Source organism: Sciurus carolinensis, unplaced genomic scaffold, assembly GCF_902686445.1.
Source record: "Sciurus carolinensis unplaced genomic scaffold, mSciCar1.2, whole genome shotgun sequence".
Taxonomy (NCBI): domain Eukaryota; kingdom Metazoa; phylum Chordata; class Mammalia; order Rodentia; family Sciuridae; genus Sciurus; species Sciurus carolinensis.
The window spans coordinates 1894362-1913554 of NW_025920119.1; the positions used below are offsets into that span (position 1 = coordinate 1894362).

The following is a 19193-nucleotide window of genomic DNA, read 5'->3' on the forward strand; positions in this document are numbered from 1 at the left end:
TTTTAAAATTTGCATGTATCAGCTGTAGTTTCAAGTATATTTTGCTAATGTATTTTTACCAGTTTTACAATGCCTAATCTGATGTAACCCTGAGTTATTTTCCAAGTCATGGTACTCCATTAAAGATTTTGGTAGCTATATAAGATCTATTTTCTCTTGGTATTTATTCATCATATAAAATATGTTTATTTGGATTACTTTAGTCATTATTTAAGAGATTGCCAACCATTAAATAACTAGAAGAGATTATTTGTATAAGAAAAAATATTTCATACATGAATAATATAAATTTGTTAATTAAAACTCTGGAGTAGGGAGAATATATTTAAATTTAAGTCTCTGTTTCTGTGAGCAAAAACAATTTTAGGAACAAAAATAAAGTAGAACTTGCATTACAAAGTTAATATGACTATCTGAATTGTCATTTGAATTTTTTTATTCTTTTTAGCTATGAATTGTCATTCTATTAGCATATTTTTAAGAATAGTCTTTATTGCCTTTTATTACTCCTTCAATTATGTCTACCCATAAGCAATTTAGGAAAAGAAATTAAAATCTCTAAATAAATTTGTATTTAAATTCAGATTATTCCCTTAACCCCTCTGCAATTTTTCATGCATTATGTGTTATAAAGACTTTTGAAAATTTTTGAAAGTGGGATGAATTGAGGATGGAATTTATATATTCATTTTAACATTCCTTTCTTTTCAAACAGTACAGGAAGACACGTGGAATTGAGAAAGATTTGGGAATCCCTTCCTCCAGGAATGTCTTTCACAAATGGAGCTTCGCTTCTGGTTTTCACTGGATCCTGAATTTGTGGCAGAGCCACAGTTGCCTTTCCTGCTATTTCCAGTGATTCACAGAACATTTGAATAGTGATGCTTGCCTTGGTTTTACTGATTTTTATTCTGATACCTTGTTTACTTTGTTGGGGCAGAAAGCTTGCACTAATTTCTCTCTGTGGTGTCTGATCTTATCAAGAGCTTGATTTTATCTTGCATACATAATCTTTGCAAAGGAATGTTTACAAAGAAACTTGGAAATACAACCAAAAAAAAAAAAAAAGGGAATCATCAGCAAAAAAAGGATCAAAATTTTCTTACTGCTGGCCACACCAAATCCCCCAAAATTTCTAATACTTTGAAAAGCACTGTAAAGAAGATTGCAAAGTGTTCATCCACTCACAACTTATCTACTGAAGAAGACGATGCAAATAAAGACTTTTCCTTCTAACCAACATTCAGTTACTGAGTGGTTATTGCCAATGGTCTGCAAAAGAAAATCAATGTAACTAACAGTGATAATGAGGATCTGTTTCAAGAGCTATCTTCAGTTGAGAGTTCTTACTCAGAATCATTAAATGAACTAAGAAGTAGTACAGAAAACCAGTTACAGTCAGCACACACCACGCCAGTTAGACACAATAGGAAGAGCTTGGGCAGTTTTACACCCTCTGAGGGCAGTTCTGATGGGGAGTGCACTCTGCTTAGCTTAAAACTTGGGGCTTTATGAAAGCTAAGGAAATGGAAAAAGAGTCAAGAATGTCTCAGATTCGGAGTTGAGCACCATGAAGAAGTCTGGGGGAATAAGAAGCAAATCTTTAGACAGAACGGCCTGAAAACCAAAGACAAATGCTCTAGAGCCAGGGTTCAGTTCCTCTGGCTGCATTAGCCAAACACATGATGTCATGGAAATGATCTTTAAGGAACTTAAGGGAATAAGTCAGATTGAAACAGAACTTTCTGAACTATGAGGGTATGTCAGTGCTCTCAAGCATTCCATCGATGAGATCTCTAGCAGTGTGGAGGTAGTGCAAAGTGAAATCCAACAGCTCCATTGAGGGTTTGTCCAGTCTTGGAGGGAAACCAGAGACATCCATGATTATGTTAAACAGGTCATATGGGTAGCAAAGCAAGCCTGAGATTTTTAAATGTGCCTGAAGAAAGATTTGAATATATTGAAAGTGTGGTATAACAAATTATAATAGATAAAATGGGTTACTCAGATGCACCAAATGCTGTTAAAATTGAATTTGCTCAAAGGATAGAACACCAAAGGGACTGCCCAAATGCAAAACCTTGACCCATACTTGTATACTTTGAAACCCCTCAGCAAAGGATTCTGTCTTTAAAAAATCATATAAACTCAAGGGAACAGGTATTGGAATCTCAACAGATATTCTGACTTATGATATCAGAGAAAGAAAAGAGAAAGGAATTCCATCTTACCAGACATATGAGAGCATGGATATGAAGTTATCTACTCCAGAGCCCAAAACTGAAAAGAACAATTGGCAGTCACCTGAAGACAGTGATGGAGAGCTAGAATCTGACCTCAATAGAAACATTTATGCTGTGCTTTCTAAACCAGAATTTTCAACAAAAGGATGTACTTCCATGTCAAGCTCAAAATCACACAGTGCCAGATCTAAGAATAAAACTGCTAATAGCATAGTCCAAATAAATCAGATTATGATAAAATTCCCTCACAATTGCCAGAATCAAATAACTTGGAAAAGCAAACCATAACCCAATATGCAGATGCAATGCCTCTCTGGCATTCACAGAGTGATTTTTTACTGCTAAACTTAGTCATTCTCAGTCAGATTTTTCCAAATTGTGTCAGTCTTACTTGGAAGATTTTTCAGAAAATCAGCATTTTATTAGAACTAATGGGAGCTCCCTTTTATCATCTTCAGACCAGGAGCTTTGGCAGAGAAAACAGGAGGGTGTACCTACCTTGTATGACAGTCCTCAGGACCAGCATTTGAATGAGAGTGCTCAAGGTGTCCAAGTACAGAGTGAAATTGAGAACACAGAAACTGTGGATAGTGGAATTTGTAATAGCATGGTGTGTCCATCTGGAGACCAATGTCTTTACAGTTATTCTCAGTTCTCTTCCCCTGAGGATCTTTCCCCATGGAAGGAATGGAATCAAGTAGAGCAAGGAGCTGATTTAGGTTTAGACTCATCCACCCAGGAAGCTTTTGATATGACACAAACAGTTTATTTGACCAACAGCTGGATGTCTTCAATAAAGACCTAGAAGACTTGGGAAAATGCCACAGTGACCTTCAAGATGACTCTGAAAGCTCTGATTTAACCCAGGATGGCAACTCTTCTCCATGAGCTGGCCTAGATAATAAACCACAAGGCCAGTGGGTTGACCAATATGATTTGTATCAGGAAACTACTTCTAATGAGTTGTACCAAAACCAAAGCCAGTTGCCCATGATGTATCAAAGTGAACTACGAAGTGAGGATTCAGAGGATGCCCCCCCCCAAATCTTGGCATAGTCAATTAAGCATTGACCTTTATTATAAGACTTTCAGTTTCCCAAAATTTGTATCTACACTCCAGAGAGCTAAATCAGCCTTGGAAGTAGTATGGAACAAAAGCACACAGAGTCTTAGTGGGTATGAGGACAGTGACTCTTCTTTAATGGGAGGATTTCATACGTTATCTCAATCAACTGCCAATTAACCTAGTACCACCCTTGACTCTGAGTCCTATTACTACAAAGCAGAGGATGAGGAGGACTACAATGAAGCAGTGGCTGTTAATGAAACAGATTGTGTCAAAGTCAGGGAACAAGTCCTTGCTAAGCTAGAAAACAGGACTAGTGTTACTGAAACAGATGAACAAATGGAGGAATATGATCACCCTTCATATGAAACACCCTATGAAACCCCACAAGACGAGGGTTATAATGATGAGGTTAGTGAAGGAGAACTGGAACCCTTACATGACCCAGCATCTGAAATGGAAATAAGGGAATATGAAAACCAAAACATCCCTGAGCAACTGGTGGAAATCACAATACCAAAAAGAATCCATCCTTCTTTCAAAGAGGCAGCTTTAAGGGCCTATAAGAAACAAATGGCAGAGTTGGAAGAGAATATCCTGGCTGGAGGTACTCATGTTTAAATGCTACGTTATGAATTAATAGTGTTTTGTCATTGAGTGTTGCTGCTTAGAGCGTGTTCTGTTTACCTGGATGAAGAGTGTACTTGTGATGAATTTGCATATCTTTTTTGAGAAGGACTGGATTTCATGCAACTATCTCTCCCAGCAAGTTGGGTTTGATAATCTAAAGTAAAAACATATTTCAATTAGATCATATTAAAAGGGCTCCAAATTTAACCCTACTCATTGGAGTATGATTCTTCGGCGTGACACAAACCCCAATTCATATTAACCAAGTGTGGCATCAGTTGTCAAGAAAATGAGGAGTGAAATTAAAGGACAGCCCCTTAAAGACAACAGCTGGATGTCTACTCCTTGGTTCCATTAGGTTTATAGGGATGGGGAGAAAGGTACAGTTAATATTAAAAAAGTTGAGAAGATGAACTCTCTGACTTAACCACTCCTCCCATCCAATTCACCATTTGGAGTCTGATGATAGGAAAACACCAAGCTGAATGCTATGTGAACAAAAAACCAGCCTTTTCATATTTAACAGTACTGGACTGCACTGGCTCACAGGTCAACTTGGACAAGTTAATGGAAATGAACTCTGTTAGAGAAAATGGTGCCAGAAGAGATCCTCTAGTTTCTCCCTGAGTTGGCTACAGCAACGTTTTGCTGGTCTTCAATTTGTGAGCCTCCTCTCTCAGCATCCTGAGTGCACCACCGCATCTGACTCATTTTATTTATGTATTTTTTCAGAGCTGGTGATCAAACCCGGAGCCTCACAATCAATGCTAGGCTCTACCACTGAGCTGCACTTCCATCCCCAGTACACTTTTAATAAAAAAGAATTCTGTTGTGCTGGTAGGTTTTTAGGCAGGCTGACATTTGGTTGGGAAGCTAGACTTCTGAGTTAGACCCAAGAGAAAATCATCACTCTGCTGCTCATATATGATAGTTCCTCTTGCCTACCTCTTGCACGACATCTCTAAAATGGGCACATTGATAGTGTCCATGTCAAAGAGTTGCAAGGACATGAAATGGGGTCTTGTATGTATGCCCTCCACGTGTGCTATCATTGTTCCTATGGGGGGACAGGTATAATGGGCCAATCCTAGACTCTCCACACCCTGTTCAGCCTTACTGTGGCCAGTATGAGGAAGTCACCATTTCAACCCATTTCAGAGAGAGGTAACCTAAGGACTCCCAAGGCAGGCAGCTTGCCCAACTTCACACTATTAAGTGACCACCCATGACTTCCATATAGACAATTGACTTCAGAGTCCCTGCTCCATCCACCACTTGATACTAGGGAAAGAGCTGGGAAAGCCAGGGTGTCACTTGAGGGGAAGTTACAGAGGCTGCAATCCCCTCATCCTTTCCACTCAAGCCCTATTTGCAGGATCTCTGGACTGAGCCAGGAACATAGCTGGGGGCAGACCCATCCTACCTCTGGAAGTTCCTGTTGCCATGTTCAGAAGATGAACTGTTTTCATCTTCCTGCAAAATATAATTTCCCTGTTGTGAGAGGTCCTATTGCTTGAGGTTTGCTGGGTTCTCACTCTTCATCAGACAGGGCTGCCCATGGGCCATTGTGTACTCTGGGCTGCACTCAACCCGAATGTTGACCAAGTTCACACTTTTCTGCATTGTGAGGGCCTCAATCAGTGTCCCATCTGGCCGGGCAGCTGGAGCATTTTTTAGCTCCTGGGTTTCTACATATGCAGTGATGTACCCTCCCTGAATGAATTTCCCATGTGTATTGTGCATAACATCTGGCTTCATTGCAAGCACAGGCCACCGTAGGACAGAAGCATTTATCCAAAGGCCAGATGAGGCTGAGGTTAGGATGGAGGCCTTCAGCGCCAAGTGCCAGAGTCCAATCTGGCTCAATCCCATGGGTGAGATTCTTTTACCCCCATTTATTAGGTGAGGCAACAAAGGTTCAGAGAGAAACATCTTGCCCAAGGTCACTCAGCTCATGAGAAGCAGAAGCAAGACGGGAACCCTGATGGGGTGCAACTATAGCTACTGCACAGATCTGCAGAGAAGGGTGGGTCCAGCTCTCCAAGGCTGCAGAGAGAGGCCTTTTACTTTCCGGGGGTGTGTGGTGGCAGACAGGGAGATCACTTTTGGGGCAAAAAGTAATCCCCGAGCGTCAGACAAGCCAGACCTCACATGGCCTCCTGTGACCCGGCTGGGCTTGTCACTTCTCCTTCTCAGCTGTGGAACAGTTAGAACAGGATCTTAAGCTCTGGTGGAGGGTGGGGCTTTGTTCCAGAAATGAGGAAGGGCATGCGAGTTCTGTGGGTGTGCACCCGCGACTCTGTTCCACTGTGCCAGGGCACAAGCTGGGGTTAGGATGGAGAGGAGAAGAGATGAGCCCTGCTCACCAGCACATACAACAGAGCACATGCCTGTGACAGGCACTCGGTGCTAACTGGTGGAGGTAAAGGCAAGGAAAAGCCTTTTGAGGAGGCAGCATGCAGCCGTTGGGCTTTGAAGCATGGGTAGGAGTTCATCAAAGGGAGGAGGGTTGAGAAGGTACATGAAGGCAGTACATGTGCAGCATACAACAGGCACTCCTGAGCGTATCACTCAGTGAGCCATGTGTCCTTGAGAAACTGAGGCAATCTCTCTGTGCCTTAGTTTCCTCATCCCCAAAATGAAGCCCTAGCAGCACCTTCCGCACGCTGTGGTGAGTCCCGATGGCAGATCCGTGCACAGGGCCGAGTACCGAGTCCCCCACGTAGCCAGTGGGCAGGGAGCAGAATTGTCAGGAGCTGTTCCCCACTGCCACCCATGCTGCCTCCTGGGGACCAAGAGAAATGGGGCTGAGACACCTGGAGGTGTCTCAGAGGCAGCGGGCACACACGGGAGTGCTGAAACTGCCGAGGGCAATGGAGGATTTGGGGAAGTCTGACCTGGGAGACAGGTATCTGCTGCACTGGGAACAGCATTCCTAGCAGGGTAACAGCAGCTGCCAGAGTGTGGGTGCCTGGGGCAGGAAGAGGAGGGCCAAGGCCATGGGGAAACTGTGGTTAGGTCCCGGAGGGCCTGCGTACCTGCTGTCATCGTGTGGGTGAGGGGCTTATTCGTCCAGAAGGCAGAATGACCATGTTGCTGTTAGAAAGACCAGAGTGGACTGGAAGCCACGGCTGGAGGCCAGAGACAGAGGGGGGTGTAGTGTCCAGGGGTGCAGCCATGGCCTTGGACAGGGAGCAGGAAGATGCCAGTGAGCAGGACTCATTCAGTTGTTCCAGAGGCAGAAGCATTGGTCACTAGCTGGAGAGAATTGGTCACTAGCTGGGCGAGGCTGCAGGAGGCCAGCGCAGGTGGTGGGGCTTTCTGCACTGCTCACGGGGAGGCCCAGGTATGGGCACAAGGAGTATCAGGGCCCTTGGGCTCATCTGGACTTCACTCTCACTAAATGGGGACCTTTGAAGTCACTCCATATCTCGGAACCTTGGCTTTCCCATCAGTAAAATGAATGTAACCATGGTACTTCCTGTGTTTGTGCTGCTGGTGACACTGGTGACAGCAAGCCCAGGCAGCCAGCTTCTACTCTTCTCCCTCCTGTTAGGTCACCTCCCTGACCACCGTTCTTCTTCCATGTAGCTGTGGCTTGTGGACTTCAGTCTCAGAACATCTCTGCCGTCATCGCCAGCTCCAGAGTCCAATGCAAGATCTTCCTCTAGTCTCTCTCTCACCCCAAAACTTGAAGAGGAATCCCGGGCTGCCTGGTGCAGTCTGTCAACCTGAGTTCTGCTTCTTTCCAGGTGAAGGGCCTTTGAGTGCATGTATGGTTGCTGGTGGACGGGACTGAGAGACGGGATAGAAGGCATAGTGTGCTTTCAACCAGGTTGCACTTGCATCTGCCTGTGTCCCACCCTGTGTGTGTGTGCGTGTGTGCGTGTGTGTGGTATTACTACAATTCGACACTGCAGTTCAGGATCTTCTGTGCCCAGCACAGAGAAGGAGGGCACTTGCTGGCACTTAAGGCTCAGGCCTTCCCAGCAGGAGGGTCTCAGGGACACGGTGGTGAGGATGAGCCTGAGCCAGCTGGGCTCCAGGGAAGGGGCGGGGCAGGGGCGGGGCAGGGGCCAGGCTGGCAGGGAGGCTGAGGAGACCTTCTCGCTGGCCCTCCAGCAGAGGAACCAGGAGGAGAACCAGGCAGGCCAGAGACACTCAGGTGTGGGCTGGGGCTGAGAAGGGCAGTGAGCCAGGGATTGACCGACATGAGACTAGAGGGTGCAGCAGGGGCCAGGCAAAGTGGGGCTGTGCTGAAAGCCCTGGGACCAGCTGGTTCACCAGCAGGATGAGGCTGGATGGGCCTGCAAAATTTCCAATGTCTGTCCCCTGTCCCTTGCTGCACCTCCTGTCACAGCCATTCTGCTCCTCCCAGGTCCTATGGAAACCTGTATTCAACTCCTGTGAGGGTCTTTGGGATGCCCTAGAATGTCCCATCCCGGGTCACCTCTGCCTGACTCTGCTGTTCAGACTGCCCTCTCCTTCACACCCTCTGTTCCAGGTCCCATTCTGTTCTTGTTTTCTCATGATTTGGTTACTTGTGCGTCCAATGCCTACTCTGTCTGGTGCAGCTCCTTGGGGCAGTGACCGTGGGCAGTGCCTGGCTTGCCTTGGACCCTGTAATTCACCCACTCTGTGTGAGTGAAGAGCCAGTGAGTGGAAAGATGGGGAACAGAGAGGAGGCATCAAGTAGCCAGGATAACGTCTGATGGACCAGTCACCTCTAGCATCGGAAAGCTAACAAGCTATTTATTGCTGGTCCCAGGTTGTTAAATTCAGGAGGTGAGACTAAGGGCTTTAGAATGTCCCCAAGGAATGGGGTTTTATAAACCCAGTTAATAAATATTAATGTGGAGGCAGGCTTTCGTGTGCAGAGGTCTCTGTGGGGAAGCAGGCTTCTCTCGGGACCCTGAAGCCCCACTCTCCCCACAGGAGCTTTGCTGAAGGGATCAGGCACCAGTGGCTCTGAATTACACAAATCTGCCATAAAGGCTGAGGCTGGCTTAGGGCGGCCAGCTCTGTAGGATGCGCCAGCACCATGGTCTGCAGGAAATCCAGCCTGGAGTCAGCCAAGATTCCAGCCTCTCCCCCACTTGGAAAACCAAGGAAGACTGTTCTCAGGAATTCAGACCCAGCTCTAGTGTCCATCTTACTCCTCTCACACCTCTCCTTGAGCCACTGACTCCACTCTGTGGCTCAAGTCTGGCCTCAGCACTTGGGACCTGCATTGGTCACAGTGCCACCCCATGTACTACAACTGCCCGTGTCCATCTGTCTACCTCTCCCTCACCTGAAGACTGTGAGGTCTTGAGGGGTAGAGAGACCTGATTCACTGCCACTGCCCAGCCTCCCAAGTCTCTTCAGGAATGACAGACCTAAGTCGCAGGAGTTACCAAACCTCAGAACAGGGAGGCAGACTCTGGCTAGAGCCACCCTGGGCATCCTCACTCTGGTGCTATGGAACCTGTGGCCCAAACTGATGTGGGATGGTCTTGGTTGGGCAGAATCCCAGGAACTGGGTGGGCTGTGTCCTGGCACCTGCTTAGCACTCACACCGATGGTGCCGGTTGGTCATCGGGGCCAGCTCTTCCCCATCTACACAGCACTCCTCCACCTGCACTAGGGAGGGACCTGGGGCTTCAAAACATCCTGAGGCCTGAACTCCTCCCCCAAGTGTTTCTGATGTCATTGGTCCGGGTGGGACCAGAGAACCTGGATTGTCTCCAATGCTGCCTGGGTGATGCTAACAATGTGTGGCCAGTCAGCACTACACAGAGGAGAGGCACTTCCCTGGCTGCCCCACACAGTCATCACCTGGAGACTTCATAGCAATGCCCATGGCCCTGACCTGTGAAACTAGACTCCTTGCAGTTTCAGCTACCCAGGCATCAGCTTTGAAAGGCCCTCAGCTGCCTCTGGTGAAGTGGGGGCTGAAACCACCACACTGGAGGGTCCAGTCCCTCCCTGCCTCACGTCTCTTTTTTCCAGCAACATTTGGTGAAGGCCTCTCTGCTCACATTTCAAGCTCTGGTGACACTTCTGTGAATCAGACCCTGCTCCTCCTGGGTGGAGGTTGTGAACACAGGGACCATCGGGAGGGGCCCCTTCACCCACCTGCTGTGGCCATGGGAGTGTCCAGCCCTGCCCGGGGCCACCTGCTTACATTTGGGCCTCTGGTCCAATGCCTGAGTTGGCTGAGAGGTCCAGGGCTCTGCAAGTGGTCACTGGGGTGGGAGGTGTTCCCAGGACTCCTGGTCCCTCCTCAGGCTGCTGGAGGTGGCAGGTGGGTGCTGTGCTTCTGTACTCCCTCTCTGCCTGCAGGGGGTCTGAGTCCCATGCCACAGACATGGCTGTGCCTATGCCTACTGCTGTTGTTGGGAGCAGCACCCTGGGCTGGGCACAGGCAGCATGCTCCATGAGGTCAAGGGCTGTTAGCACATTTTTAAGCCCTTAACAGGTGGCTCTGTGGCCATCACTGAGGAAGATGGCTCCCCACTCCTGGGCAGAGCTGTGGGTGCCAGGATGCTGCCAGGCCATGAACATATATTTTTAAAAACATTGAGGTTGAAGTCACAAAAATGAAATCAATCACGTTACAGTGAACAATTGGGTGGCATTTAGAACATTCATAATGTTGCACAAACATCGCCTCTATCTGGCTCCCGAACATTTCATCATGACCAAAAGGAAACCCCGGGTCCATCAGCCACTGCTTCTCTGCCCCCACAGCCCCTGGAGGCCACCGATCTGCTTTTGTCTCCATAGATTCTGGATAATTCATACAAATGGAGTCACATACGACCTGACACTCTGCATCTGATTTCTTTCATTTAGCATATGGTTTTGAGGTATCTCTGCATTTGTAATGTACTTTGTTCTCTTTTGTGACTGAATAATGTTCCATTGTGTAGATACACAGTCATCCCTCAAGAGTCATGGTCACTGGATCCGGGAACCACTGTAAATGCCCAAATCCTCAGATGCTCAGCTCCCTTATATAAAATGTATAGTATTTGCATGGTACCTATCTACATCCTTCTTTGTACTTTAACTCTCTAGATTCCTCATAATCCCTAGCACAAAGTAAATGCTGTGTAAATAATTGTTACATTATATTGTTTAGGAAATAGCGACAAGAAAAATATCTATACATTTTCAGAAAGAAAGCAATTTACTTTTTCCAGTTATTTTGATCCCCATAGTTGATGACATTCATGGATGTGGAATCCGTGGATACGGAGGTTGATGTGCCACAATCTGACAATCAACTCATCAGTTGATGGGCATTGGGGCTGTTTCTGCCTTTTGGTTTTTGGAAAATCTGGGCATTTTTAGCTTCTTTACAAACGTCTACTGACCAGTGTTCCTAGGTCCTCAGCATCGGTGTGCAATGTAGGGGTCCTGGGTGACACCCTTTCCTGTACTGTTCCAGTGCCATATTTGGGAGGTCTGAAGGTGGATGAGTGACATGGGGACATCTGATGTGCCAGATTCAGCCTCCATGAACTGTTCCATTCAGCTCCACATGGCTCTGGTCTGGTCTTGTCTCCACTTGAACTCACTCTACACTGTCTCCACCCCAGTCCCTGGCTGGAGCTGATTCCTGTCCAACACTTCAGCAGGGGAACTGGGGAGTGGAGGGGTGGGAAGCACACTGCTCCAACTGTACTTTAAAACTGAACAGCACACCTCTCTGTCTGAAACCTACACACACGTGCATGGGGATTTCTCTTCCAGTCTCCACCCAAAGTATTCTGACTGACTCCCTCCTTCCTCCCTGTTCCCCTCTGCCTTCCCACACCTCTCCCATCTGGCCTTAAAGTTGCCAAAAAGCAGCTCTGCTTGCTTGGAGCCTCATGGCCTCCTGTCCTCTCCCATCCACAAACAAGCTTTGGGGTGGGGAGAGATAGGAGAAAGGTTCCCAAAGCTGCTTTCATTTTTCTTCTAAATCAAGAGGACCCCTTTCTCCAGAAGAGGAGTTCTGTAACCTTTCTAGACTAACAGACTCAAAGACTCTTAAAAATAATACACACGAATATTCCACCCAGAATACCAGAAGCCCTAATATCTACCTTGCACAGGGGCTGCGATGAGGCCAGTGTAAACCTGGATCTGCCTCTGAAATTATTCACCTACTCCCTCCTGATAAATCCTGATGGTGTTCCTCAAGCTTGCTGGTAGATAGTGGCTAGGAGCAAGGCTGGAAGTGATGGAAGTTGTAAGAAGTGCTGGATTCTGGATGATCCCAGAAGGTTGGAAGTACAGTGTGGGAAAGAGGCAAAGAGCACATCAGGATTGAGGCCTGATGACTGCAGAGTGGGTTGGCACTGCTTGCCAGTGGGTAAGACTTTAGTGGAGCAGGTGTGGGCTGGGGGGAGAGCCTTGGGGGTTGTTTAGGCACTAGGTGTCCACGCAGAGGCCAGAGAGGCAGTGGATGTGTGAGATGGATTTCAGCAGTGATGGGGTGGTCACAGCAGAGGTTGGAGGCTCTGGAAAGGAGTGCCTGCTGATCAATAGCCCCTTGCCACTCAACCCACAGGAAAGTTAGTTGGTGTGGGTTCAAGGAAGAGCCTCAAGATGATTTTGCATAAGAGGAAACTGAGGCCTGAGTGCACACTGTGAATCAGTGACAAAGCCCAGGCAGAGCAGTGTGCTAGGTCCCTTCCCTCACTTCTAGCATGCCACCTGCCTGCTGCACACGTGTGGGCTAGAGCTGGCATGATCCGTGGTTGGCCCTCAGTCTTGTCATCCTGCAGGTCACTATCCTCGTCAGCCTGGTCCTAGTGTTCCTTGCCTACATCATGTTCCTGGTGGTTTACAAAGCCTTCACCTGTGACCACAACTGCCCAGAGGGATTTGTCTTCAAGTTAAGGGACTCCAGTGGGTAAGTGGTCCCCGGTCACTGTGAGCTACAGTTGGGGGTTGACCACTGTCTTCAATCCATTGGTGCCCAAATTCTGAGCCTGACAACCACTCTGCAGACTGTTTGAAACTCAGTGTGTGTCCAGCAAGGAATTTCTGGGTTTCCTGAGGCCGCAGCCTCAAGCAGAGGGTTGGGTTCCTCTCCCAATTGGCCCTGTCCAGGGTCAGGAGGTGTCCAGCTGTGAGCAGAGCTCACCAGCACTGGCCCTTACTTTTTCCTCTTGGCACAGTCTTCCTGGTAGGTGGGCAGGGTCCTTACCTCACAGTGCCCCACAGAGCTGTGAAGATGGGCACTTCTAAGGTTTCCCGCCTGGTCTCGTGGTGGGCCCCTCCCCTGGCCACTGCTCCAGCTGCAAACCTTCCTTCAAAGAACTGAGCCACCTGTGTAACCTGAAAGAACCTTCCTACCCCTGTGAACCTCAGTTTTCTCACCTGAAACATGGGCTATTGATGCCCATAAAGTGGGGCTGGTAATGCCCCAAAGATCTTTGGGAGGTTTTAAGGATAGGATTCATTTGGATCAGCTGGAGAAAGGCCTGCCAGATGCTGGGTTCTTGACACCTTAGTTACAGTAGAAACAGAATCTGATTTATAATGTTTATAATCACCATTTACTAGGCGTTCATTGCATCTCAGGCTCTTGGCTGCACATTTTCATAAGCATTCTATCAGGCCACACAACAATTCTGAAAAATAGGTTTGAGCATCCCCATCTCAAACCTCACCCCCCAGGTGAGGAAAGAGGTGAAGCCTTCCACGCTTCCACAAGGAGGGCTCCCCAAAGTTGGGGTGGTGATCAATCACATTCCAACATGAACAGGTCCTTGGGTTCTGCCCTATGACTTCCCCAGACCACTCTCCTCATGGCTAAAGGCCAGGACCTAAGAGTTGGGAATAGCTGGAGCTGGGGACACCTGTGTGAACTATGGTAGATGCACAGGGTGGAGTTCCATGGCACTGTGAGGACAGATGAGAATGACCCAGTTCAGCAGGTAGAACAGCTTCTAGCTAAAGGAAAAAAGAGACCATCGGCCCTTGTGTGAGGAAAGGGAAGTGAAAGCTGTAGCTTACTTTTTAAGAAAGAAAGTCCAGAAGGATAAATTAAAACACAGCCACATCAATGTTTATAGCAGCTTAATTCACAATAGTTGGATTGTGGAACCAACCAAGATGCTCTTCAATTGACAAATGGATAAAGAAATGTGTATATATACACACAATGGAATAGTATTCAGCCATAAAGAATAATAATATTATGGCATTTGCAGATAAATGGATGGAATTGGAGAATATCATGCTAAGTGAAATAAGCCAATCTCAAAAAACCAAAGGCTGAATTTTTTCTCTGATAAGTGGATGATGATAAATAGTGGGGGTGTGGGGTGAGAGAAGAATGGAGGAACTTCAGATTACATAGAGGGAAATGAGAGGAAGGAGCAGGGGGTATGAAAAATGGTGGAATGAGACAGATATCATGACCTATGTACATGTATGATTATGCAAATGGTATGAATCTACATTGTGAACAACCATAGAAACAAAAAGATGTACCCCACTTGTGTGCAATGAATCAAAATGCAGTCTGCAAAAATAAAAAAAGAATTAAAAACCCTTTAGACTTACCTCCCAAATTATTCAATTAAATTGAGACCTATAATAAAAAAAATTACTAAAAATGGTTACTCAGGGACAGAGAGGAAACAGAGTGGAGGGACAGGGACAGGAGTCAGGCTCCTCTGGTGTGTTTGCTTAGACATTTGTCCACGAGACTTTAAGTGACTGATGTATTTGAAAAATTTTTAAAATAAGAAGAAAGGAAACCCTGACAATTAGAAACAAGCTAAACCAAGAACCTGGCCCTAAATCAAGTTGAGAACATAAACTTAGAAAGAAAATAAATACTTCAAGTGACTGAGGCATATGGCATTCTGATGTCCACCCTCAGTGGAAGGTAGAGATGCCCATGACTTCGGAGGGGTTGTGACATGACAGGCCCACCATAAGTTGAAAATGAGACGAGCAAAATTGGCATGGACTCACCAGCACAGCAAGGCTTACCTGAGTCTGCATCAGGAGTCACCTCCCACCGAGCCTGTTTTACAACAAGGTGTCCGCTGTCTCGGGTAATTGAATATCACATTGAAAGGAGAGACACTGTCACTTGGTGTACCATTGCATGGTCAGAAAATGACAACCCTTCTAAGCTGGGGACTCTATGGGCCCAAAGAGCCATGGAGCCAAGTCCAAGTTCATTCAGTGGTCTGACTCTGAGGAGGAAGACTGGTATTACTTTGCGACTGTTCTTCATATGTTAAAAGATAATGCAAATGCACAATTATATTAATATTGTTAGGAACAAAGACTTCAAAAATAAGAGAAAAGAGATACAAATGTTAAATGGAGAACATAGAATAAGCAGCCACAGTCTGTGGGCAGCAGCCCAGGGCAACCCCTGGGGCCAGCAGAGGGGAGCTGGGGTCAGTGGTGCCTGCACAGCCCCACCATCCACAAGCAAGGGAGGCTGGCCTTGGGTGGGTCAGCCCCAGGTTCATTTCCTCTGGCTCCTTCCAAGCAATGGTGATGGTGATGGACAGGGGAGGGGCAGGATTGGCTGGGGGTGTTGCCCTCTGTGCACTGAGCCGGGCTTCTGTGGGATGCTGTGTGGTGGGGTGGGTGGGCTGGCCGTGCTGCTGTGCACCCCTGATGGTGTCTCCTTCTTCCCCAACACAAGCGTTGCATCCCAGCTTCCCTGGATGCCTACTACTCATCCCAGGACCCTAAATCCAGGAGCTTCTTCTACATGGTCATCAACCACTACAGCATGGCCAAGCAGAGCACTGCCCAGGCCATCAGGCCCTGGCTGTCAGTCACCACCGGTCATTCACAAGCCCAAGTCGCCCAAGACCCAGGGCCATTAAGGGCCCACCCGAGCCAGAGTGGGGATGGGGATGGACAGGGGTCCCCCAGGCTCAGCCAAGCTTGATTGGGCAGACAGCACTGTACTCCTGGGATGTGGGGTGGGGGATGGGGGGTGGGGCAGCACTCTCCAAAAATGTGGTGCACTGGAGTTGTCTGAACTGATGTTCCTTTGTCCCTTGGTATAGTTGATTCAGCCCCAAGTCAGGCTCACGTACAAAGGCATGTTTCCTATTGATTGTTCCCATGTAAGATATTCTCAAAGCCACTGCTTCTTCTTTGTTAGGAACAGTTAAAAAACAGAAAAGGAGAGAAACAGAAAAGGAACAGAGAGCATGGGAAGGCTCCACTTAGGAGGCGGTGAGGTGAGAAGCTGAGTCCCTGGGCATCTCAGAAGAGCCTCAGCCCCAGTGCAGGCTCAGCTGAGTGAGTGATGGACAGGAGCTGCCTGGTTGCCCCTGTTCTGTCACTGGGGCAGGAGCATGGAAAGCTAGGAGTGGCCTGGGTGGAATGAAGGATCGGGTTTGGCATTTTGAAGCCCAGGATGCGCACAGTCCAGAGTGAAGCACACTGACCTCTGGTTCATTTGCAAGATGGGCATGAACTGGGGATGGGCACTGGTTCCAGGACTAGGCAGCCCCCTGGGGCTCTGAGAGCTGGCCCTGTGGCTCTGTGACTTGCAGTGGCAGGCACTGAAATGTGGACAGATTTGTCTTTGCCTTTTTCTGGCTTTTCTAGATCTACTCCTGGGTGCTCACGTGTCTGTGAGCTGGCAGGGCAGAGAGGAAGAGGAGGAAGGGGTGGCTGCAGGAAGAAGGCCTAACCAGCATGAGGGGCTCAGCCTTGTGGTACAGTGTGGAAATATCCAGACCTGTATGGTGACTAGGGGCCGCAAACGGCAGTCAGGAAAAGACTAAGATGGGGTGCAACAAAGCCTGGCCGTTTCTACAATGAGCTGACAATGGGGACTTCCTTTTGCTACTTGGTTGTGTTAAAAGACCACATTTGTCCAAAGCCTGCAACCGAGTTCTAGAAGCTCCTGATGAAGGGTCACGTCTGGCATCACCCTGGCCTCTGCTCCCAGGCCCTCACATGCTTCAGGGAGGCCCGTCCCAGGCCTGTGTTGGCTCCATGGTCAGCAGGTCTGGGACCAGCTGGGAGAATTGGCTATGTGAGATGTGTCACTCTTCCCCATTAGTCTCTGACAGGCCAGTCAAAGGGTATTTTTTGTGGCTTGCTGTGTTGTTGAAATCATTATATAGAACAGCCGGGTAATAAGGCTACTATTGCTCAAACTGCCCTGCCAATCACTTTCATCTGTTCTTCCTCCTCCCCATCCTCTCATCACCAGAGTCACCTGTAAATTCATTTGTCATCTGAAGCAGAATAACAAATTGTCCCTAGCAAAACCACTGAGCGCTTTATAATTTTGTGGTGTATTTTTGTCAGTAGATAGCAGAGGCTTAAGTATTTTTTGGTGTAATTCTCGAAATTTTCTGACAGGAAAAAAATAAAGATAGATCCTAACCCAGGTGTTTTGCCACCAGTGTCCTAACAGCTCCACCAGCCACGTGACCATGGGTCTCTACATTTGGCCTGGACTGTCCCTCACAGCTTCATCTACCTTCTTCTTAGTGAGACTGATGGCAATGCTGGGCAGGGTCCCCAAGTCACGGGCCAGCCCCAGTGGCTGGAATGGGGCCTGACCTGACCTGAGGTCCTAAGTGAGGACTGGAAGATGCACCTGGACACCTGCAGCTCAGAGTTCATTCCACAAGCCCCTGCTGGTCAGCTTCTTGGACTGGGCTCCCAGCCTCTGGCCCTTGCAATGTGGATTCCTCCATTCCTGAGGTTGGAGGCCCTGTAACCAAAACGCCTCCCCCAGGCCCCACCTCCTGACACTCTGCCTTGGGTGGTTTTTCTGGCACCTGGCTTTCGGGACAGACCATGCTGTACAGTCACCACCCTGAAGTCTGCAGCCAGCCTTGGATGTGGATATGTGGCCTAGGAAGGGTCTGCCGGTGGCTTCAACATAACACACCTGGTGGCTCCCCACAGCTTGAGGAGGAACAGGATGGGCCCGGGGAGGGGGGTGGAGACCTTCCTCTAATCAGCTTGTTTAGACTTGTGTGACCTTGGAGGGAGGGGCTATTGACCCTGCTAGGCATATGAAGAGGTTGCGGCTCAGAGGGACAAAGAGCCTGCCCTCAGGCCTCCCTAGAGGAACTGGGATTTAAACCCAGTTTTGTGTAACCCTTTTGCCCCCAGAACTGCTTCTGTTCTGTAAAGGACCCTGAGCAACACTGCGAGGTTACAGCTGATCCCTAGGAAGTCAGGTTCAGCTGCCATCAAGCAGCACACTTGTCCTCAGTTGGGACTCGGGCTCCATGGTCAATACCAAGAGCAGCATGTGCCTAGAAAACCCTGCTCTGTGCCAAGTATCAGTGCTGTGTGCCACTTAATTCCTTTAACCCTCCTGCCAGTCCCTGGGGGTGGGTGCCCTGCCCCAGTACCACATCCATCAGCCTCATCTCAAGATGGAGACACAGAGGCAGAGTAGAGACAGCTTGTCCAAGGCCACATGAGCTACAATCCTAACCAAGGTGTTTTGCCACCAGTGACCTAACAGTGTCCTAACAGTGTCCTAACAGCTCCACCAGCCGTGTGACCACAGGTCTCTGCATCTCGCCCTTTAGTTTGCAATCATGCCATGTGTTTCCTCTATCTTAGATGGCAGGCCACTTGAGGTGGAGCTTGGTGGACGGTGGGTAGAGTTAGAAGTGGAGGCCCTGAGCTGATCGCTGTGCTGGGGATGGTGGCCTGATGCCCAATGGGTGGGGAGAGGAGGGATTCTGCCCTTCCCATGGTGCTGGCTGTTGGGCACAGGGTATCAGACAGTTCTTCCTTGTGCCCTCAGCCTGCCTTCAGGGACCAGTGCTGGTGTGGCCTGGTGGCCTCAGAGCTGGCCTTCCACTCCAGTGGCCAGCTGATCCACATGGCCAGCACATCAACACCCAGTGCATTTTTCAATTACACAGAGTCAACTGAAAACTTAATGAACACAAGTTCAAACATCCTGTTATAAATAGATTTGTCACTCCATTGCCTCAAGAAGCAAACCAAAGCTATCTTTTCTGTGTAATGAGTCAGCCGTGGGTGTGCAATAGGAAATAATGGTGCTGGAGGGTCAGCCGTGATGGCAGCTGTTCTCTCTGAGGACTGACCCTGAAGGAGTGCTGTTCCCAGTGGAGTTAGGAGTTTCCCATCAGAGGAGGCCTCAGTCCCACCATGGACATCCCTGGAGTGGCAGATTTCTTGCAAGGGCCTAACCAAGAGGTTTGGTCAGGAGCAAGCTCCTGAGTTTGGAGGGTGGGTCTCACAGAGCTCTTCTGGGTGTTGGGGGCTCCAGGGGG

General features: G+C 48.2%; 2 pseudogenes; both read left to right on the forward strand.

Annotated features, from left to right (window-relative positions):
* Window positions 1–960: 960 nt before the first annotated feature.
* LOC124973681 (protein unc-13 homolog C-like) lies at window positions 961–3930 on the forward strand (annotated as a pseudogene).
* Window positions 3931–7410: 3480 nt separating this feature from the next.
* On the forward strand, window positions 7411–15782 carry LOC124973682 (neuronal vesicle trafficking-associated protein 2-like; annotated as a pseudogene).
* The last annotated feature ends 3411 nt before the right edge of the window (window positions 15783–19193 follow it).